This window comes from Microtus oregoni, unplaced genomic scaffold, assembly GCF_018167655.1.
Source record: "Microtus oregoni isolate MIOR12 unplaced genomic scaffold, Mior012 000124F_ref0000388, whole genome shotgun sequence".
Taxonomy (NCBI): Eukaryota; Metazoa; Chordata; class Mammalia; order Rodentia; family Cricetidae; genus Microtus; species Microtus oregoni.
The window spans coordinates 1611129-1634692 of NW_024544756.1; positions in this window are offsets into that span (position 1 = coordinate 1611129).

The window sequence follows — 23564 nt, forward strand, 5'->3', positions numbered from 1 at the left end:
ATGGTAAAGACGCTCCACCCACTTACATTCTGGTTCCACAGACTTCCAACGCAAATTGTCATATACCTTAATGTTATCTCTGAGCCACTTAGAATGTTGCTTTAATCTCTTTTGCCTGAATTTTGCTTGATTTGGAAATGGGGCAATTTGTTCTTTATCACTCACTGGGCTCCTGATAACTGTTTTTTGAAATTGGAAATCTAAGGAGATCAAATCAGCTATGTTCAGTCAATTTCTTATCTAAACACTTAGAAAGTTACATGTATGCCCTTCTGGGTTCCATCCCCAGAAGTGAAGGTAGAGGGGAGGGGAGAGAAAGGAAAGGGAAAAGAAAGAAAGGGGGAAAATGAAGAGACAAGAGATAGACACAGAAGATTATGGTTGTGGGGGATAAAAGCACATAAATATTACTTTGTCTCTAGCCTGATTTTGTTTTTCCTTTGAACATGATCAATTTTTGATGTGTGTGTGTGTGTGTGTGTCTGTCTATGAGACAAGCTTTCAATTTGTCTCTATGGATTTCAATATTCATTTTCTCTCTGATAGTACATAAATTATGAAAAAGAAATTTAGATGTGATGAGCTTAATCCTCCCTCAAAGGCAGATTATAGTAATAGCTACCCGGCTTTAAAATATCAAGGAACAAGAATTCAATTTTTTAAACTGAGGTTATATTTATAGCAACTTAACCATCATCACCAAACTGGGTGTTCTTAGTTATTCCAGTTATCCCTTGGCTACCTATCTCAACTTGAAAATATTTTAAAACTGATTTTTTTTGAGAATTTCACACAATATATAACTTAAATACCCACTCCAATTTCTCCTCTTCAATTCCCCCCAGGTCTCCCCAGCACATGCACCCCCATCTTCTTATTCCTCCTCAGGTAGAGGCAGAGCCTCCTAAGTCTCTCCGTCACCGACGCTGGAAGAAGAAATTTAGTTGGCTCACTCTTGTGCAGGTGGCCACAGATGCTGCAAGGGCAAAAGTGGCTTGGCCATGTGATGATTAGAGACCAGCATGTCCTAAGACTCCTGCCCAGGCTCAGGATCTTGTGTTCTTCGCCTGCCACCCCCAGGATATTCTCTGAGCATCTCTGGATGCTCTCTCTGAAGGAGGGTTGAGAAAGATCATTTTGTAATTTCAAAGCCCCACATAGGAAATCCATGGGGAAAATTCTATCTACAAAATGTTGTTGCTGCACAAAATAGTGGAAGAAAACAAAACCTACCCTGCTGGGAAATACATAGATAACTATCCCATGTGGTTTAGAAAATTAACCTGCTACCTTCAGCTGAGATCCTCCTGGTCTTTCCCACCATATTTATAATTACACCTCAATTTTTCTCACATAATCATTTTAGAGCCTTCGATTTTTTTAATTTGCATTCTTCTTGGTTATTCTCATTTCCACCTCACAGCTGGAAGCTAACTTCTGTGCCATATGTGACATATTGTTCACAATATGTGCGTAAAATTCACTATAGCCATAGATTTATGTGGTATTTGTACTTTATTTTCTTATTGTTTGAGAGTTTCATATATGCATATATGTTTTTTATCAAATTCAGTCCATTTCCTCCCTCCCAACCTTTCTCTTACCTTCCTATCACTTTCATTTCCCATATCTCATTTACTCTGTTTTGAAACCCACAGAGTCTGCTTAGTGCCGCCCTTGTATGAGTGCATGTAGGACTATCTACCGGTGCATGGTAGCCTTAACCCATTCTCTCCCCCAAACCCTTCTCTTATTTCCCTAACACTTTCCTTTCCCACGGAGCCTACTTAGTGCTGTCTTTATGTGAATGAGTGTGGGACTATCTACTAGTGCGTGGAAGCCTTTCAGGGAGTTCATCCCTGAAGAAAACTGACCCCTCCCTCCCCAGCTATCAACTGCCAATAGCTGCTCAACTAGGAGAAGTTCACGAGCCCCCTCCAAATTCATGGGGAGATTTTGCCTACATCGTTCGTTCTTCTGTACATCTTGTGTACATAGTCATAGCCACTGTAATTTCGTCTATGCAGTAGTCTTCTCATAGCCAATAAAGCAGTTTCACAGCAAACACCCACTGATTCTAACTCCTACAATATTTCTGACCCCTCGTTCACTATGATTCTTGAGTTTTGGGGAGGCGGTGTGATATGGCTGTCCAATTTAGAACTGAGCAGTCTATAGTATCTTATTTTCTGAATGCTACAGAAAAAAGCAGCTCCTCTGATGAGCTCATCTATAACAGAAGAACAAATCAATATATACATATATAAATACGAAATAGGAGGTCAGTTTAATACTGTGTCCACTTAGCAGAATGAAGGCATTAGGGTCTCCTTATGGTTTATGACTATATCAATCCATGAGGTTTTAGTCCAAATAATAGTACCTGCCATAATTCTGTGGAGTGGGCCTAAAATCAAATCAGAAAATGGTTGGTTACTTCCATAACACTTTTGCAAGTGGGACTACCCTGCCAGGCCTGTAGTTATTGCCGGTCACAAGGTTCACAACAGGGGAAGACTGATGGTAAGGGGGTAAGACGGAGATCACGAACACTACAGACCTTGGAAAAAGCCCAATGGAAAACTGCTACTACAGAAGCTTCTTACCAGGGATCTTAATTTCCTTGGAAACCTCCAACTAAATGCTATTTCTACTGTTTCCATCTTCACTGGTGTCTGTTATCTATCTATCCTGCCTTCCCATCCATAATCCATGACTATTTTCTGTCTCCTACTTAAAAAAGGCAGGCTGATTCTACTCACTTATTCAACAGCTATAAATAACTTCCTAATGGTGGGCAAATACCGTGTGGGTATAGTGATTAATAAGACTGATAAACCTTCTAGCAAAGACAGAGTGCCTTTTCTAGAGTGAGAATGCCTTTATCATTCTCTGCCAAAAGAGGAGTTCAGAAGCAGCATCATTCCAAACAGCCTTTATCTGCAGGCTGTATCTGAATGAGAAGATGGCAGGCTTGACACTTGGTGACCAGAATAAAATACAGTTAGGCAAAAGAAAAAAAATTCTCAAAACTTAAATATACTTTCTATCAATTAATTCCAAATGGCTAAGGACATTAGAAAATTTTGTGAAACTAGTTGGAGTTTTGTTTGTTTAGGTTCTCACGAAGTAAACCAGACTGGCTAGGAACTTGAAACCCTCTTGCCTCACCCACCTGAGTTCTAAGACTATATCTAAGCAACGCCATGCTTGGCTTTCCAGTCTTTTACATTACTTTCCTGCCAGGTACAGGCATAACCTGGAATCACTAGTGAGACCATTCCTTAGAAGATAAACAAAGAATTGGGGTAGTAAATATGGTCAACGTACTCAAATATAGTTTAGAAAAATTGTTTTGGTTAAGTCCAACCACTATGGATAATGAATATGTACCAGTTTTAAAAACTCTCAAGAACTCAAGAAATAAGCAAAGAACATGAGAAACTAAAGAACTTAAGCAGGTCTTTCCCATAAAACCTTATCAAGAGTAGTTTGAAAAGTTCTGCGCTTTGACAAATTGCATGCACTTTTCGATGTTTTGATAAGCTGCTAACAGTTTTTGCATTTGTGGTTTGAGGCTTATGAAATACCTCAAAGAGTTCTTTTAATGTGACTTTTTTGTCCCTTCCTCTGAGACAGCTTCATCCTTTTCTCTCAAGTCCTCTCCTTCACTGCATATCTCTGACTGCACATGGATAGTTCCAAATGAAGACGCTGTCATTCTCGCTGTCAGCTGTGGCTTCAATTACGCCTCCTCCAGCACAGCCACTTTTGGTTTCTTTGTGGCCCTTTCAGCTTTGCTAGCTGGTTTTTTATCCCAGTGTCCCATTTTTCTAAACTGTTCTTGGGTCTGTCTCATCACTCGGGGAACCGAGGGAGGCAGCGCAGTTACAGGCTCTGCTCTGTGCAGGAACTGACCAGCGGGTACTCAGTGAGCAGTTGCTGTCAGTCTTTGAAAGACATGATGTGATTGGGTGCTAACCATCACACAATAATCTATTTACATATTGACTTTTGGATTGAAGAGTTTGCCCCAAAGTGGGTCCTCTAAACAATGACAGATAACATGCCATAATAAGGGAATTCAAACCATGTTTCTAGACACTAGTGATCAGATAAAACATAGCAACTGAAAATCATGTTTATCAAATTATGAATATTGAGGAGTGTCATCTCTGAACTTTTCCCTTTATTGTGTGCTCTTGGAAGCACATCACACACAGGTCCTGCTCAGATTTCAGGGGAGAGGACGGGACAGGGCAGGAACACTGGGGACATGAACCATCAAGACCACCTTGGCATCTGTTTGCCTCAACCACTGACTCAACTACATCATCTCCTGGTCAGAAGGAATAATGGAGACATTTCTTCTACTGCAGAAATACAGCCCCTGTGTGAGTCATTAAAGGTCACAGGGGATGTCTGTGGTCTTTTTTGTCCTGGCTCAGGCCCATTCTCTAGATATATTTCTGTGTTAACATGCCAAGTTGCCCCAGGGATGGAAAGTCCAATCATTATTATGCATTGACCTGTGTGGGTCAGGATTTTATTAGTGCTAACTTTATAGGTAAGCTTCTAGTGACAACATGACTTTTCTCACTGCACTCATTAGAAAGTCAAGTTATAACGTCAGGATCAGCCTAGATGAATTAATTCAACCTGACAGATGAATTATTGAAGATGCGAAACTTTAGTGTAACTACGCCTTTCTCAAGAATGTATAGTGCAGGAAGATGAGGTCAGCTCAGGTCACTCTCTCCTATATTAGTCATCTGGAAACAAAGCCCATGCATTCAAATTCAGTTCTCCCGCAGATTCCATTTGGACCCTCCAGACAAAGTGCCATAAGAGGCTGCTGCTCCCTTTATGTGCCTTCTAGCAAAGATGAATATGAAGTACGACTCATTTCTTTATACACTCCATGCCCATTTATTCCTTTTCTTTATTTTCCAAAGTCCTATCAAGTTACATTGGGTGAGGAGGTGAGACAAAATCTCACCCTGTATCCCAAGATGGCCTAGAATTCCCTAGGTAGCTCAGGCTGCCAGAAAACTCATAAGACTCTTCCTGCCTCTGCCTTGCAGATTCGAGGATTATAGATGTATGCCACCACACCTAGGAAAGCTATAGTAAACAGACTACTGAATCAGATTTACAGAGAAAGAATACTCCATCTCTATTGCTTCTTGAATTTATTTACAAAGGTATAGTAATCCAGACACTCATATATTTATATCACAGGATGTAAATACGTGTACTATAACACGCCATTCAGTAATCCATGCAGGATCAGAATTGGGTTTCCTGCCTCCATTCTATAACTCCTGATGATCCAGTTGCTAGTCTATTGCCAGTATGGTTATAATGATGTTCATAGTAATAGTGGTCAAAATTATTTGTTTATTATGCCAAATACTGTGTTAAGTGATCTTTGTGCATAATTATTGCATCAAATTCCCAGAACAATCTGTGATAAATTATCTTCCCAACTTTCAAGAAAGAAAATAGAGGCTAGAGACTCTAAGCAATTTACATCCAAATCATTCATGTCGGTAAGACTTGAGGTTTTTTTTTTATTTTTTTCATTATTATTGGAAAAATTTCCGCCTCCTCCCCATTTCCCATTTCCCTACACCTCCTCCCACTCATCGCCCCCTCCCCATACTGCTCCCCCCTCCCCACACTCCTCTCCCCTTTCCCCCATTCCTTTCCCCTTCCCTCTCCAGTCCGAAGAGCAGTAAGGGTTCCCTGCCCTGTGGGAAGTCCAAGGTCCTCCCCACTCCATCCAGGTCTAGGAAGGTGAGCATTAAAGCAGGCTAGGCTCCCACAAAGCCAGTACATGCAGTAGAATCAAAACCCAGTGTCATTGTCCTTGGCTTCTCATTAGCCCTCATTGTCTGCCATGTTCAGAGAGTCCTGTTTTATCCCATGTGTTTTCAGTCCCAGTCCAGCTGGCCTTGGTGAGCTCCCAATAGATCAGCCCCACTGTCTCAGTGGGTGGGTGCAGCCCTCGCAGTCCTGACTTCCTTGCTCATGTTCTCCCTCCTTCTGCTCCTCATTGGGACCTTGGGAGCTCAGTCCAGTGCTCCAATGTGGGTCTCTGTCTCAATCTCCATCGATCGCCAGATGAAGGTTCTATGGTGATATGCAAGATATTCATCAGTATGGCTATAGGATAGGCCCATTTCAGGTTCCCTCTCCTCAGCTGCCCAAGGAACTAACTGGGGACATCTCCCTGGACACCTGAGAGCCCCTCTTGAGTCAAGTCTCTTGCCAACCCTAAGATGGCTCCCTTAATTAAGATATATACTTTCCTGCTCCCATATCCACCATTCCTTTATCCCAACCATCCCGTTCCCCCAAGCTCCCCCCCATCCTCCCCTTCTCACTTTTCTCTCCCTATTTCCCCTTACCCCCATCCTACCCCACCCCCAAAAGAGTTGGGGTTTGAACTCACCAGGCTCATGAGATTGAGGCAGAACTGCCGAATGTCCAAGGCCAACTGAACTATGTAGTGAGAATCTGTCTAAAGAAAAATTTATCACAGTCCAGCTGGCCTTGGTGAGCTCCCAATAGATCAGCTCCACTGTCTCAGTGGGTGGGTGCATCCCTCGTGGTCCCGACTTCTTTGCTCATGTTCTCCCTCCTTCTGCTCCTCATTGGGACCTTGGGAGCTCAGTCCAGTGCTCCAGTGTGGGTCTCTGTCTCTATCTCGATCCATCACCAGATGAAGGTTCTATGATGATATGCAAGATATTCGTCAGTATTGCTCTAGGATAGGGTCATTTCAGGTTCCCTATCCTCAGCTGCCCAAGGAACTAACTGGGAACCTCAGCTTGGGCACCTGGGAGCCCCTCTAGGGTCAGGTCTCTTGCCAACCCTAAAGTGGCTCCCTTAACTAAGAATTGTGGTTCCGTGCTCCCCTGTCCAACCTTCCTTTATCCCAATCCTCCTGTTTCCCCAAGGCCCCCCCTCCTTCCCTTCTAACTTTTCTCTCCCCATCTCCCCTTACCCCCATCCCACCCCACCCCCAAGATCCCAATTTTCTCCCCGGCAATTTTGTCTACTTCCCTTAGCCATGAGGATAACTATATGTTTTTCCTTGGGTTCACCTTCTTACTTAGCTTCTTTAGATTCACCTATTGTAGACTCCGTGACCCTTATTTATGGCTAGAAACCAATTATGAGTGAGTTCATCCCATGGACTGTGACTGAAAAAGCATGGGATGAAACCGGACTCTCTGAACATGGCGAACAATGAGGGCTGATGAGACGCTAAGGACAATGGCACTGGGTTTTGATCCTACTTAATGTGCTGGCTTTGTGGGAGCCTAGCCAGTTTGGATGTTCACCTTCCTAGAAATGAACGGAGGGGGGAGGACCTAGGACTTTCCACAGGGCAGAAAACCCTGACTGCTCTTTGGACTGGAGAGGGAGGGGGAAAGGAGTGGGGGGAGGGGGAGAAGGGTGGGAGGATGGGGCATAGGGTGGGAGGAGGGGGAGGGAAATGGGAGGCTGGGAGGAGGTGGAAACTTGTTTTTTTTTTCTCCTTTTCTCAATAAAAAAAAATCAAAAAAAAAGAAAAATTTATGACACTTTTCTTTGTAGTTATAAACTGAGTAGCCTGCTTACATGTTTTTACTAAAGAAATCCCAGTATGCAGGTTGTTGTTTTCCGTTAAGTTCCACAAAAGTAGGCCAGCCAGTGAGATGATTCAGTGGACAGCAGTTCCTGTCTCCAAGCTTGATGACCTGAGATTAGTCCTTGGGATCCACATGGTGGAAGGCGAGAACAGATTCCAACAACCTGTCCTTCAATTTCCCACACACATACCGTGGCACACTCCTCCCCCACACAAAATAAATAACCTCTGCCAAAGAACTCACAACAACAACAACAAAAAAACTATCTTTCACCCCACCATGTAAGATAATCCATAATTCATCTATTTTCTTCCTTTTAGTGTTGCTTGTTTTGGTGATCCTTGCCTTGGAGCACATAATAATCACATAAGCACATACTCCAGCCCTACCTGACCCCAGTTACTGTCTTTAGTTTCCTTGTGTGATTCTTCAAAGGTATAGTTAATCCAACTTCATGGCTCGCTGACTTTGGAATTTTTTTTGTCAACTACCCCTGAAAAACAATTAAGTAATTTATTTAGATCACCTTTTACTTTATCTTCTCATCCCCTAACAAGTTATCCATGGGGACATCATTATGGTTTTGTTTTTTTTTTTGGTTTTTCGAGACAGGATTTCTCTGTGGTTTTGGAGCCTATCCTGGAACTAGCTCTTGTAGACCAGGCTGGTCTCGAACTCACAGAGATCCGCCTGCCTCTGCCTCCCGAGTGCTGGGATTAAAGGCGTGCGCCACCACCGCCCGGCCGGGACATCATTATGTTATAGTCTTGGCTGTTTATTTAGTTTATATTGTATTGTTACTTTTTTATTTTTGCTCAATTCTCTTTAGGCAGTGTCTCTAAGTTTTCACCTATGAGAAAGGAAGCATTTTGTGTCCCTGTCGTCTCTTTTCCTCCACCCACCATTTCTTTACTCCTTTCTATCCTAGGCCACCGTTTCTCCCCATTTACATAATTAATCTTGTCGTTATTAATAACATTTTCTGTAGTGATTAGGGTCACATCTATTTAAACCAGTGTAACTAAAGAAACAGCATGGTCAACTGCATTCACAAAAAAAAAAAAAAACCCACAAAGTTGGACTATGAAGAAATCTCAGTAAAGAGCCAGGTGTCCTGAGTTCAATCCCCAGAAGCCATGGTACATAAATTGGGCACAGTAATCTCAGCACTGGGGAGGTGGACACAAGTGGGATCTTTGAGGCTAAATGGATGCCCAGCCTAGCTTATCTGGCAACCTTCCAAACAGTGAAAGGCACTCTTCCAAATGATGAAGTGGATACCACTTGAGGACAGACACTAATACTGACCTCTGACTTCTTCCACATGCACACACACATACACATGCACACAAATAAATAAACAAAACATCATGAGGTTATCCAGAGCTCTTCCATGGAGTAAAGCAAAAAGCCCTAGGCATGAAAGGAAAATACAGTTAACTAAATTCACTGCTGTGAAGTAGTGGATTTCAGAATGAGGCCCCTCAGCTAACAGTATCAGTATCCTCTAGAAACATGATGCAAATGGCAACCACTGGGCTTCACCCAAAACTGAAGGAACTGGTTAGTATCTAGACATCTGTAACTTAGCATATCTTCCACATCACCCTAAAGAATACTCAAATTTAATACTTGCATGTTGAGTGATTAACATGTACTGTTTAAGAACCAGCACCCTTCATGCCATTATCCATTGACTTCTAAGTTAAATCCTTTAAGCTATATTGGAAAAGTTAAATTTACACAGAGCGACTTTGATAAACATTTCCAAAAGGATTTCAACATTATTCCACAAGAGAAATCAGAATAAATGGAACATGAATAGTACTTTGGGGGGGGGCAAGTGTGTGTGATGCTTCTCCATTTTATCTGGCCACATATCCAAAGAAAACCACACCCATAGGGCTAGGCACACCAAATGTCATTGGCTAAATGGATTGAGCTCCCAAAACATTTCCCTATTTATTTTCTAGTTGAGAAGGTTCTACAACTGATTTGTTTACAAAGAACCCAAAATGGTACAATGGAAAAAGGAAAGGATCTTCAACAAATGGTGCTGGCATAAGTGAATGTCTGCATGTAGAAGAATGCAAATAGATCCATACCTATCCCCATGCACAAAACTCAAGTCCAAATGGATCAAAGACCTCAGCATAAATCTAGCTACATTTAACCTGATAGAAAAGAAACTGGGAAGTAGCCTTGAATACATCAGCACAGGAGAACACTTCCTAAAGATAATACCAGTTGCGCAGGCACTGAGAGAAATAACCAATAAATGAAACCTCCTGAAAATGAAAAGCTTCTGCAAGGCAAAAGACACAGTCAATAAGATAAAATGACAGCCTACAGAATGGGAAAAGATCTTCACCAAATATGACAGAGGGCTAATCTCGAATATATATATATATATATATATATATATATATATATATACTCAAGAAACTAGACATCAAAATACAAAATAATCCATTTTTTTAAAAAATGGGGGTACATAGCTAAACAGGGAATTCTCAAGAGAACAATCTCAAATGGCCAAAAGACATTTAAGGAATTGCTCAACATCCTTAAACATCAGGAAAATACAAATCAAAATGACTCTGAGAGACAATCTTATACCTGTCAGAATGGGTAAGATAAAAAAAATACTGAGGATAGTTTATGATGGAGAAGATATGGAGTAAGTCACTGCTGGTGGGAGTGCAAATTTGTAAATTGGTATGGCAGTTTCTCAGAAAATTGGGTATCAATCTATCTCAAGATCCAATGACATAACTCTAGGGCATATACCCAAAGGATGCCCAATCATACTACAAGGACACTTGTTCCACAATATTCATAGCAGCTTTATTCATAGTAGCCAGAACCTGGAAACAACCTAGATGCCCCTCCACAGAAGAATGGATAAGGAAAAAGTATTCCATTTGCACAATGGAGTATTACTGAGCTGTAAAAACAATAACAAGATCATGAAATTTACAGGCAAATTAATGGAACTAAAAAAAATCATACTGAATGAGGCAACCCAGACTCAGAAAAATAAACACAGTATGTACTCATTCATAATTGGATAACAGATGTAAATCAAAAGACACCCAAATTACAATCCACAGCTCTAGAGAATCTAGGTAACAAGGAGGACACATGGAGTGGCCTGGCTAGGGGAATTAGATGAGATCTCCTGAGTAAACTGGGAATGGAGGCCAGTAAAGGGAAGCAAATGAAGGATGGGAACATGAGAAAACAAGATAGGTGAGAAGAAAGACGAGATGGTGTGGGAGAGCAATGGAAGAGTTATCTTAATAGAGAGAGCCATTATGGGGTTAGGGAGAAACCTGATGCTAAGGCAATTCCCAAGAATCCACAAGGATGACCCCAGCTAAGACTCCTATCAATAGTGGAGAGGGTGCCTGAACTGGCCTTGCCCTGTAGCCAGATTGGTGAACACCCCAACTATCATCATAGAGCTTTCATCCAGTGATTGACAGAACCAGATGCAGAGATCCACAACCAAGCACCAAGTCAAGCTCTGGGAACCCACTTCGAGTGGGAGAAGGGAATATATGAGCAAGGGAGGCCAAGATTATGATAGAGAAATCTATAGAGACAGCTGAACCAAGTTTGAGGCAACTCATGAACTCTAGATCAACAGCTGTGGAGCCTCCAAGGGACAAAACTAGGCCCTTTGCATATGGGAAACAGTTATGCAGCTTGGTCTATCTGAGGCTCCCTGGCAGTAGGACCAGGATCTATCCCTGGCACACGAGCTAGCTTGTTGGAGCCCATTCCCTATGGTGGGATACCATGCTCACTTATCTTAATATTGGGAGGGAGTAGGCTTGGTCCTTTCTCAGCTTAATGGGCCAGGCTTTGTTGACTCCCCATGGGAGCCCTTACCCTTTTGGAGGAGTGGATGGGGGGGGGGGATGGACTGGGGGGGGGCAAGGGGATCATGGGAGTTAGAACTGTGATGTGAATATAAAATGAAATTTAAAAAAATAAAAAGAATCATAAAAAAGAAATTCATTAACGATAAAGGGGTTTATCAACAACATGCTATTGATAAACATAAAAAATAAATAATAAAGTTTGCTTTATTAGAGTAAAAACGAAAGTTCTAATCATAACATAAGACTATATACAATAAGAACTATCAAGTTGTCTAGAAGAAAGAAAAGGAAATAACATAAAAATGAAACTACAACCAACAAGAACAACATCAAGCAAGTAATACATTCTAAATGTCCAGACCATAAGCAATTGACAAATTACAGAGATTAATCCAATAATTGTCTTATTATGAAGAGTTTAAGTCTTATACCTAGTATGACTTTAGCTAAAATGCAAGATGATTGTAACTATAACTATCTAGTCTTCCATCCATCAAAGACTTGAGAATGAAAGTATTATTACCTGATAAGTCAGAAGTACAAGCAAACGATTTCCAAAAAATGCAAAAAATGACAGAAACGACTGGTTGCCTGAACAGTTACCTAAAGTTTCTCTGCAACATTGGGGCATCCAACTTTGGCTATAGGCATAGAATCCCTGACAGACCATTTTCAGGAACATGAAAATTTGAAAGACTGTCGTGGCAAGGTTCAGCAGTCACTTTTCCTTGAGTCCTTCTTGTTGGGATTGGACAGCATGCTAACTGTCAGCAATCTAGTCAAGAGCAGTCCTTTGCCCAATAGGCTAGTTTTGCCAAAAAGAAAACAAGCTCCATATGGAGTGTATTGGGTGCACATCATTCTCTCTGGAGTAGATAGATGGGTGCTACCAGGAGCAGTCATGTCTCACATCAACAAAATTTTAAGTTATTAAAATATTTAAATGTCATATTCTGTAGGTCTTTGATGTGTTTGAGAATTATCTATCTATATGAAATACATCACTGTGCATCTAGATAACCTAACTAACATAACTATAAGTGTGACAAATTAACCTGTAAATTTAATAACCTATAAAGTTTAAACACTAAAGCTTCACATTATAAAAATAAACAATCTGTAGACAGATAAACAGTATAAGGACAATGACCTTGAAATTGTAACAATATATAAAAATATTTTAATCAGAGGAAAAACTGTATAGTGCAATATGACAAAAATATCCTTAATTTGCATAATATAAAAATATCCTAAACAGAAGTAGAAGCATGCATATAGTATGACAAAAATAATCTTACATTTATATCAATGCACATGTATGGAATAATATTTCTTTCCCTTTTCCTGATCAAAGAGAAGTCATTGTTACTTTGATTTAGGTTTCCTTAGTCAAATAATCAACATTTCTGTTATGATTATCATTGGGCTACAAGAATTTTCTCTACCCAATCAAAATCCTGTTTCCTGGATCATTTGAAATAACGTTCATTGAACTTAACTATAACTGGTGCTCTTTTAATTCTTTTATTAAAGTACATCAGTTTCTCGAAATTATGGCATGTTTGAATTCCTTATATTTAAACTCAGTACTTGCTAGGTTTCTTTTAAAGATTCTTTGGAGTTTCAGTAGATTTTTCCCTTTTTTCATACTGACAAAATGAAAACACACTGTGCATGTATACATTAGAAACTATCTCAAAAGGTCAAAGATGTTGCTCAGCTATAGAACATTTATTTAGTATATGCAAGTTCCTGGATTCAAGCCTGCATCATTGCCAAACCAAAAGCAATAACCAATGAAAACCAGCCCAAGATGTGGAAACAAAGAGCCAGTTACTGTCAAGCCTATTGGGGTAGTAATGGACTCAACTGGTGGTCCCCAAATAAAGTCTCCCAAGGACTTGCAATCAGGTGATTATGGAGTCAGACCTACTGCAGCTTGACACAGGTCTGATAATTCTTCCCAAATGGCTAGCTACCATTGGACTGAGAGACTAGCTGGGTTTATCAAGCCTTAGCAAACCTAGGGTCATTTCCCTGAGGCTCGACTTTCTGCTAGCACAGCATTGAGGAAAACCAGCATTTCTTACATGGTGAATGGCTCCCAGTGGTAGAAAATCTCAGTATGAGCATGCCAAGATATGAGGCTTCTCTCTTAGTCTAGATACTCACTGAATGACTTTTGGAGTCATCAAAGCAAGCCAGATTTAAGCAAAAGGAAATAAGTCTCTTATCAAATGTAGAGTTGACAAAAATAAGAAAGAAATCTGCAACCACCTTTAATTGTGCATATGTATTTTTCATAAGCTAGACTATCTTTGAATTGTTAAGTACCTGAGGATGAACATGATCTTCTAATTCTCTTGCCTCTACCACTGAATTACAGGCATGCATCACCATACAGGTGTATGCAGTGCAAGAGAACAAATCCAAATCTTTTTTAATACTAGGTAAGCATTCTACCAACTAAGCTACATGTCCAACCTGGCATAAAACTGGGCATGGTGTTTCTTTCCTGGGCATAGTAGATCTTTTCAGTAATATCATCACTGGGGAGGTCAAGGCAGGTAGATTGGAAGTTCAAGGTCATCCTTGACACACAGCAAGTTTGAGGCAAACAGGAGCAACGTGAGTCACCAATGCCACACCATGATCCAGCATTTCATTCGTATTATCTGTTCCGTGAAATAAGCTGCGCCTGGAGCTTCTGACTTCTATTTCTAGCACGAACCTGGTTTTAATCTGCACAAATAGTATGCTGGAACTGTCTCCTTCCTTCATTCTCAGAATAGAGCCTGAAGTTTCTATACCCAGTACTACCTAAAGGAATTTTCTCATAAAGATTATGCAGAATGTAACCTTTTTGGATTCTTACCATTCGAAAAAGCTTGGCTTTCCCCTTGTGTAACTGATAATTTCACTGTGTATAGGGTTCTAGAATTAACAATCACACAAATGCCATTGCCCCAGCATCTATTTGCATCAATTTGATGAGTTATTTTTATTCTACTAGTATTCTCCATCCTCACCAAAATGATACTCAATAGTCGCAGTTTTGCAAAATTGTTTTGAAGTCTAGAATTTTCAGTCATTCTTTCTACCTGCTTTTCCCTTGGAAGCGTGTGTCCTTTTTTTTTTTTTTTTTTTTTTTGGTTTTTCGAGACAGGGTTTCTCTGTGGTTTTGGAGCCTGTCCTGGAACTAGCTCTTGTAGACCAGGCTGGTCTCGAACTCACAGAGATCCTCCTGCCTCTGCCTCCCGAGTGCTGGGATTAAAGGCGTGCGCCACCACCGCCCGGCCGCGTGTGTCTTTCTTTAATTCTCGATTGTTTTCCTTCTGTTCCATTTATTTGTTTCGTCATGTTGCTGTCTTACCATTGTCTGTTTTCTCAATGAATAAAAAACATGAGTTATTCATAGGTGTGGATTCAGAGCAAAGAGGTAGGTTATTTTCATGAAATCCTCTTTTGCATGTAGAGTCGTGCTCTGAAACGTTTATGATCCTTAGTTATGGTGTGGCCATGGCCGGTATTGATATCAATCTAGGACCATCATATAGACTTCCATAAACAGATCCATGGGTGACTCTATTCATGTCTCTCCTTCAGGGGGTCTCTGTGCACATTGTGATGTTAGTGTGACATAGCAGTAGCGCGCATTCTTCATCGGTTCCTGTGTTTCTACCTATCGCTATTGTCAGATCCTGGCAGCTGCTGTGGCTCTTGCTTTTATAAAAATAATCATCAGAGACACAGCTGGAATATTCTGAGTCACCTTCCCTACCACATGCTTATCCCTCCCTCCCCCAAAATCAACACACTTGGTTTTGATTTTATGATACCTCTAGTTATTTGTATAATCCCCATTAAGTTATGTGCTCGTCTGTTGTGTGATGTTTTAATGTTTTGGCTTTTTCGGGGACCCACCACCAAGCTCCAGAGTAAATCACACATGGAGGCTTATTTGTTATGAATGCCTAACCTATGCTTGGCTTGTTGCTAAGCAACTTTTCTTAAATTATTCTGACTACCTTTTGCCTCTGGGCTTCTATTTTTCTCTATTTCTGTATACCTTTCTTAACTTCTTTCACCGTGGCTTGCTGTGTAGCTGTGTAGTTGGCCCTTAATGTTCTCCTCTTCTTCTTATCTTGCTCCCTCTCTTCCTTGTTTCACCTTCTATTTATCATCTCAGCCTGCCAGGCCTGCCTATCTTTGCTCCTGCCTTGCTATTTGCCTTCAACTCTTTATTAGGACCATCAGGTGTTTTAGACAGGCAAATAATCACAGCTTCACAGAGTTAAACAAGTGCATCATAAACAAAAGTCACACACTTTAAGATAATATTCCTCCACACTCATCTAATATGTACAGTGTACAATGCTTTTAAACATATTCGTGAAACTGTATGTAAGCAGACATATCCTTTCAATCATTGACTTTTTTGATGTAAGAATTTTTAATACTGTCTTTTTTCATTATATATAGCTATCCCTATTCTCCCTCCCTCCCCTCCTCCTGTCCCACCTTTTTCTCCCACCCCCACCCACTCCTCAGAAAGGGTAAGGCTTCCCATGGGAAGTCAACAAAGTCTGATACATCACTTCGAGGCAGGACCAAGGCCCTCCCCTCTATATCTAGGCTGATAAAAATATCCCTCCAAAGAGAATGTGCTCCTATACACTAACTCAGGCACTAGGGATGAGCCCCACTGCTAGTGGCCCCACAGACATCCAAAGCCTTACAGCTGTCCCCCACATTCAGTAGGCCTAGTTTGGTCCTATGCAGGCTCCCCCACTGTCAGTCCAGAGTCAGTAAGCTCTCACTAGCTCAGGTCAGCTATTTCAGGGGGTGTTCCAATCATGGTTTTGACCCCTTTGCTTATATCATCACTCCTCCCTCTCTTGGACTGGTCTCCAGAAGCTCAGCCCAGTGTTTCATTGTGGATCTCTGTATCTGATTCCACAAGTTGCTGGCTGAAGGTTCTATGTTGACAATTAAGTTAGTCATCAATCTGATTACAGGGGAAGGTTCAATCATTGATTTTAGTATTTAATATTAGTTTATAATTTAACATTGGTCTATACTTTTTGATGAACATAGCTCACCAGTCATTTATTTTCACTGTTTCACAGTAGTGTATTGCAAAGGAAATTTATACTTTTCTTAGTGGATATTCAAGTTGTTTACAATTTTTTACTGCCAAAGAACTGTAAAACAACAACAACAACAACAACAAAAAGTTCTTGTAGGTCCTGACATGTATCACTAGAATACCTGTCTAGGTTTGAAAGTTGAAAAGGAGCTCTTTGTCTGCTTTCTCAGTACTGATTACCCTCCATTGGATAGGGCTAACCAGCAACAGGGATTGCAAAAGCAAAATAACGCACAGAAGCAGGCTACATCAATCATGCTGGCTTTCCTTCTATTGATAGTCAGTTCCTTACTGTGTCCTTCTATGCAGGCTAACAAAGCAGACAGACTTTCTAAAAGAGATCCATCAGGAGAGATAGCCATGGATATAAGTTAATTGCTCTCACCAGGAAAAATTATATATAATTTATATATCTAATTAAACATTTAAATTATTTATTTTATATGGCATTCTTCTGTACTGACCCAAATCAAAGTGCTTTTAAATATGCATGTTCATATTTAAATATTTTAAGTATATTTTATTTTTGTTGGAGAAGTTAATGAATATATATAATGTGTTTTGATCAAACTCACTTCTACTCTCTCTTCTCCAATTCCTACCTTTATTTTTAATTAATTTTGCTTAATATGTATAAGTGTTTTGCCTGCATGTAGAACTGAGTACCACATGCATGTGTGGTGCCCACAGAGACCAGAAGATTGCATCAGATCCCCTGGAGCTAGAGTTACAAAGGAATATGAGCCACTGTGTTGATGCTGGGAATTGATCCTGGGTCCTCTGAAAGAATAGCCAATGCTACTTAACCACAATAGCTTTTAACCACTGAGCCATCTCTCCAGCCCCTTAACTCCTATTTTTATGAGAAAATGTTTTGTTATTTTCACAACATAGAAAAACATTTGCAGTGGAATTTTAATAAAATTCATAGGCACACCCAGGTAAATCAATAGACAAAGCTATGAGACGGGGAGAGAAAGGAAAGAAAAGGAACCTATTTATTCAGGAGTTGTATACATTATACAACTTCTAATGTATCTTAGAAAAAACAGTGCTGTTTTGTGCATGTATATTACTTATGGATCTCATTTCTACTATTTAATTTGTATGTCTACCATATTACTACTGAAAAAAAATTGGTTCCATGTTTTTCTATGGACTCCATGGCCGAATTCTGGTTTCCAATTACTGTATAATATTTCATCATGTACCTCTACCATCATTACTATTCCCCCAGTGATGAACAACTACATGACCTTCAACTTCCTCCTCCAAACAAAACTAAAGTGAATATACTCAATATAGTCCTCTTAAAAATTTTTGACAAACACCTACCCACCTACCCCACACACATACCACTTGACCAAAATGGCTTCACCTTATCTACATTCTCACAGGGCATTACTTCATATAATCTAACCAAGAGTTCAATATTACCATTCATCCAGATTCTTCATCACTTTGCCTATTTGATACATTTCTATTTCTTCATTATTTGTAATGTATATCTTCTGATTACCAATAGGAACAATTACCCCTTTGTAAGGTAACAAACATTTATAAACAATATTTGGGAATTGGGGCATACTTCTCTCCAAACTGCTTTCTGCCTTTTTTTTGGGGGGGCAAAGTATTTTGGAGGGTGTTTACAGCAACCTTTCAGAGGGTCTTGATCTATCAAACCACATTAGTCTGGAAAGAATCTACAGGTTCTCATCTTCTGTGAAAACAGAAGAACCTCTTTTCCAAAGCAACATATCCTTAGACCCGAATTTTGAAGACAAAATACCTTTAAAGTACATATGTTGATTTAGCATAGCAGCCCATACAATGAAATATCTCTCTGTACTTACCTTCTGCACAGTCAAAAGTTTAAAGAAAACACAATCATATACATAATCCAGATTCTCTGTGTATATTTCAATTTTATGTGGCTTATTTTTCTTACTCTGTTACTTTTTCTACAAGTTTAATATTTTTGTTATCTTTACTCCTTTAATCCATGATTGTTTGTGCTCTTTTATATTACATTTACTGTCTCTTTACTCTTTTTCTTCTCTCTCCCCAGCCTACATATGTAGTAATAGGAGCGGGGCTGCATCCCCAGCACCGCAGCAGCCTGGCTAGCTTATGCCCCGAAATAAAAACACACAAACTGTATTCATTTAAATACTGCTTGGCCCATTTCTATCTAGCCTCTTCTAGGCTAATTCTCACATATTAATTTAGCCCATTTCTAATCATCTGTGTTGCATCCCAAGGTGCACTTACTGGGAAGATTCTAGCCTACGTCCATCCTGGGTCGGAGCTGAATTGCATCTGTCTACCCGGGAACTGGGAGCATGGTGTCTCTGTCTGAGGCGTCTTACCTCACTTCCTCTTCTTCCCAGCATTCTGTTCTGTTTACTCCACCCACCTATGTTCTAAGCTATGAGGCCAAGCAGTTTGTTTATTACTTAACCAATGAAATCAACAGATTGATATATGACACTCCCACATCACTTCCCCTTTTCCTGTTTAAACAAAAAAAGGCTATAACTTTAACATAGCAAAATTACATATAACAAAACAGTATCAAGTAAAAATTACAATATTTATATCTATTTTATCTTTATCATAACTAGGGAAAACTATAACTGTAACTAACTATTCCTAACTCCATCAAAGACTCCAGAAAAATACAATATTACCTAAGCAAACAAGAAATCCAAAACTCTAGAAATGACAGAGACATCTCACTGCCTGGACAGTCATCCAAAGTTTCTCTGTACTGTTGGGGCATCCATTTTCGGCCTACAAGCCCATAGTTTCCAGCAGACATTTCCACAAAGCAGGAAATTTCAAAGGCAGTCACTATCTGCTGTGTCCTGCAGAATGTCTTGCAGACTCCTTCATGAATCAGGATCCCCGAAAGACAATCTCACCTTTAGGCAAGTTTAGCAGTCCTCTCTCTGCATGTTCTCTGTGTCCAGTTTATGCAATAGTCCAGGCAAGAACAGTTTCTAGCCCAAATGGCTATCAAACTCCATAACGAGCCTCTTCAATGCCCATCTTCTTCTTGAAGTAGATTGGTGCTGCCAGGAGCAGAGTGTCTCATTGTCATGAAAATCCTAAGTTATTAAAACATTTAAAATGCCATATTCTATAATCTTTGAAAGATATGAAGAATGCCTATCTAAAATATATCTATGTACATCTAGAAAATCTTAAATAACATGACTACAAACTTGACTATTACTGATGATTATCCATTAACCTACATTTCTTAATTATACATTACATTTTTTAATGAACTACGCAATCACAATATCTTAATCAATAGCAGAAATATGCATATACATATAACAAAATTGACCTTAAATCTCTATCAATAAAGCAAAATCTATACTAATACAAATTATTCATATCTATATCATATCCCCCTTTAAATGTAAAAGGATGTTTATAAACCATATTTGGGAACATGGGCACAGTTTTTTCTCTCCAAACTGCTTCCTGCTGAATGGGGGCGTTGTTAATTAGGTCTTCCATGGTATAACCTATGTGCTAGTTTCATCTCAGTTGGCAGTTGAGCGAAGCAATTTTCTGAAGGTGTTCACACCAACCCTTCAGGAGGGCGTGGTCCATCATACCAAATCGGAATAGAAGAAATGAACAGGGTATCAGCCTCTGTGAAAACAAAATAACAAACTCCTTTCCAAAGCATTATGTCCTTAGATCCAAATTTCAAAGTCAAGGCATTTTCAAAATATCTATATTGAATTAGTTCAGCAGCATTTATAAACAAATATCTTTTAGCAGCTGTTACTCTTTCCTCAGCATTCAAATAATTCAAACGGAGCATAATAGCATACAATATCAAAATTCTCTGTGTATTTTCCATCTTTGTGTGCTTTATTTTAACCTCTATTTTGTTTATTTTTACTTTTAACTTTTTGCTTTTTAAGACAGGTTCTCTGTGTATCTTTGACCTGGAATAACTCTGTGGACCAGGCTGGCCTTGAACTCTCAGAGATCCGCCTGTCTCTGCCTCCCAGGCATTGGGATTAAAGGTGTATCTACTACACCTTGAACTCACAGAGATCTGTTTGTCTCTGCCTTCTAGGCACTGGGATTAAAGGCGTGTGCTACCACACCTTGAAGTCACAGAGGTCAATCTCCCTCTGCCTCCCAAGTGTTGGGATTAAAGGTGTGTACTACCACACACAACAACTCTCTTCCTTTTTTTTTGTTTTTTACTTTAAGAATATTAACTTTTAGTCTGCATATATTTTCAACACACTGTAAACCATTTAGAAATTTTCTTTGTCTTTGAATCTCTCTTTACTGTATATCTCTCTTTTTCTGACCACATGAGTAATTTACCAGCAATATCAGAATATCAGTAGGACAAAAGTCATGGCTTTGATGGCTGGATCCAGCCCATTCCTTAGCTTTCCACCCTCATGGCTGAGGTACTGGCTGTAGCCACGTTTACTGCCACAACTCTATGGCATTTCAAGGTCCCTGCCAGCAAGCGAGTTTCAGCAGCCTGTGCTTGCAAACCACACGAACTGCCTGCGTAAAAAGAGTCAGAGTTTTCCCTGGCAGGACAGCCCAGAAAGCCGGCATTTTTAAACGGCGCAGCTTTTTTCCTGCTATGGCTGAAAACCAAAAGCATGCGTTCAGCTTTTCGTCAACACCGTTTAAGTGTTTTGTGGCAGGACCTCTTAATGAGCTGCAGGGATTTGCAGCTAAAGCTGAGTCAGGAAGCCTCTGTGTCTCCTTTAGAGGTATTTTATGCCTGAATCTGCTCTATTGTGTATCTAAAATCCTTTTCTGTCCAACAGCACTTCTTAAGATGTTAAACAGCATTACTAGGACTAAGGCTGCTTTGCCTTTTGATTCCACCCTGTCCAATATGTCAGAGGTCCATTCACTGCATCTGAGAGCCATTCTCTCCACCCTAGATCTAGGGTTGGTTCATAGCACATCTGTGATGCCATTAAGCAAGTTGTAGCACTCTCCTCTCAAACCCCATTTAAATACTCCATAGCCAGACCTCCGAAAAGAGTCAGATTTTATGCTAGCAGCATAGTCCAGGAAGCAGCCGTTTCAAAACTGTGCAGTATTTTTTTCTGTCACTTCTGAATAAGGAAGACCTTTCTAAAAAGAATGATGCCTCTGCTTGCTTCTAGCAAACAAAGCAAGAAGCTGCATTAAACTCTGTTTTTTTGTGTGTGTGTCTAGAATTCCTTTTCAAACTTTCTCAGGTTTTTATGTGGATGTAGTTACCCACTTTGGTGGATGTTTCTGTCATGCCTGGTCCTGTAAATACACAAAAACTATATTATTTGCAATACTGTTTGGTCAATAGCTTAAGTATATTTCTGACTTACTCTTAAATATCTTAAATTAACCCATTTTATATTTTACCATGAGGCTTGTGGCCTATCAGCAAGGTTCTAGCTGACTGCTTGTGTCTGTGTCCAGCAAGGCTCTGTGGCTTCTCACTGACTCTGCCTACTCTCTCTCTCTCTCTCTGTCTCTCTCTGTCTCTCTCTCTCTCTCTCTCTCTCTCTCTCTCTATATATATATATATATATATATATATTTCACCCTGGCTATATTCTGTTAAGCCATTGGCCAAAAACAGCTTCTTTATTATCCAGGAAAAGCAACACATATACAGAAAGACTTCCCACACCAAGGTGTGAAGACTACACTTATCTGCGGGTATAAGGACAAATGTTTATAGACTGTTGTTAGGGATTATGCTGGTTTAATATAATCGTGGTTATCGACTATCCTCCAGTATCCATGATGTCACTAGCACTGAGGAGTTGGCTAGGTTTCCAGCACCAGGAATGGTATCCTTCTTGTGGAGTTGGTCTTAAGTCTAAGTAAAGGGCCATTGGTTACTGCCAAGGTATATGTGCTACTGCTGCACGCACAGGGTTATCATGTCATGCTTGTCATTTGTAATGGCTAGTTTTATGATAAGCTGACACAAGCTAGAGTCATCAGAGAAGGGAGTCTCTACTGATGAAATGCTTTTATAAGATCCGGCTGTAGGTAATCCTAAAATGCATTTTCTTAATAGGTGATATATAGGAAAGAGCCAAGCACACTATGGTTGGTCCTATGCCTGGGCTGGTGTTATCAGGTCCTATAAGAAATCAGGCTGAGAAAGCCATAGTAAGCAAGGCAGTATGCAGCATTCCTCCATGGAGTCTGCATCAGCTCCTGCTTCCAGGTTCCTGTGCTGCTTGACTTCCTGTCCTGACTGTTTTGGACGATGAACTGTGATATGGAAGAGTAAGCTGCTTTTGTCATGGTGCGTCATCACAGCAACAGTAACCCTAAGACAGAAGTTGGTACCTAGAGTAAAAGGCATGACCATGTTGTTTTGAGGAGGATTGTGGAAGGACTTTGGAATTTGGGGTTACAAAAGCCATTGAGTGTTCAAAGTTTGATGAGATATTCTGTAGGAGCTTGAACGATGAGAATATTGTGAAGAGCCATGGAACCAGGCCGTGCCAAGATACAGCATCACTGCCTGCTCTGCTGTGGGACCAGACCTCACCAAAACACAGTGTGGCCAGGGTGACAGCAGAGACCTCCATAAACTATCCAACCACCAGAATCTCAGCCTAAGTCTCACCTACACCTAGAGCAGTGAACACCCGAGACATGATACCGCATTCACCTGGAGGAGTGACCACTGGAACCACTGTCTCGTCTGCACCAAAAAGAGTGACCATCTGAGAGCCTTGGGCTCATCTACACCTAGAGAATCAATTGCTGGAGGCTTAGCCCTGCCTGCACCTGAAGGTGTGTTCAACAGAGCAACAGCCTCCAGCCACATCAATTGAAGGAAGAGGGACCAGCCCCCTGAAGCAC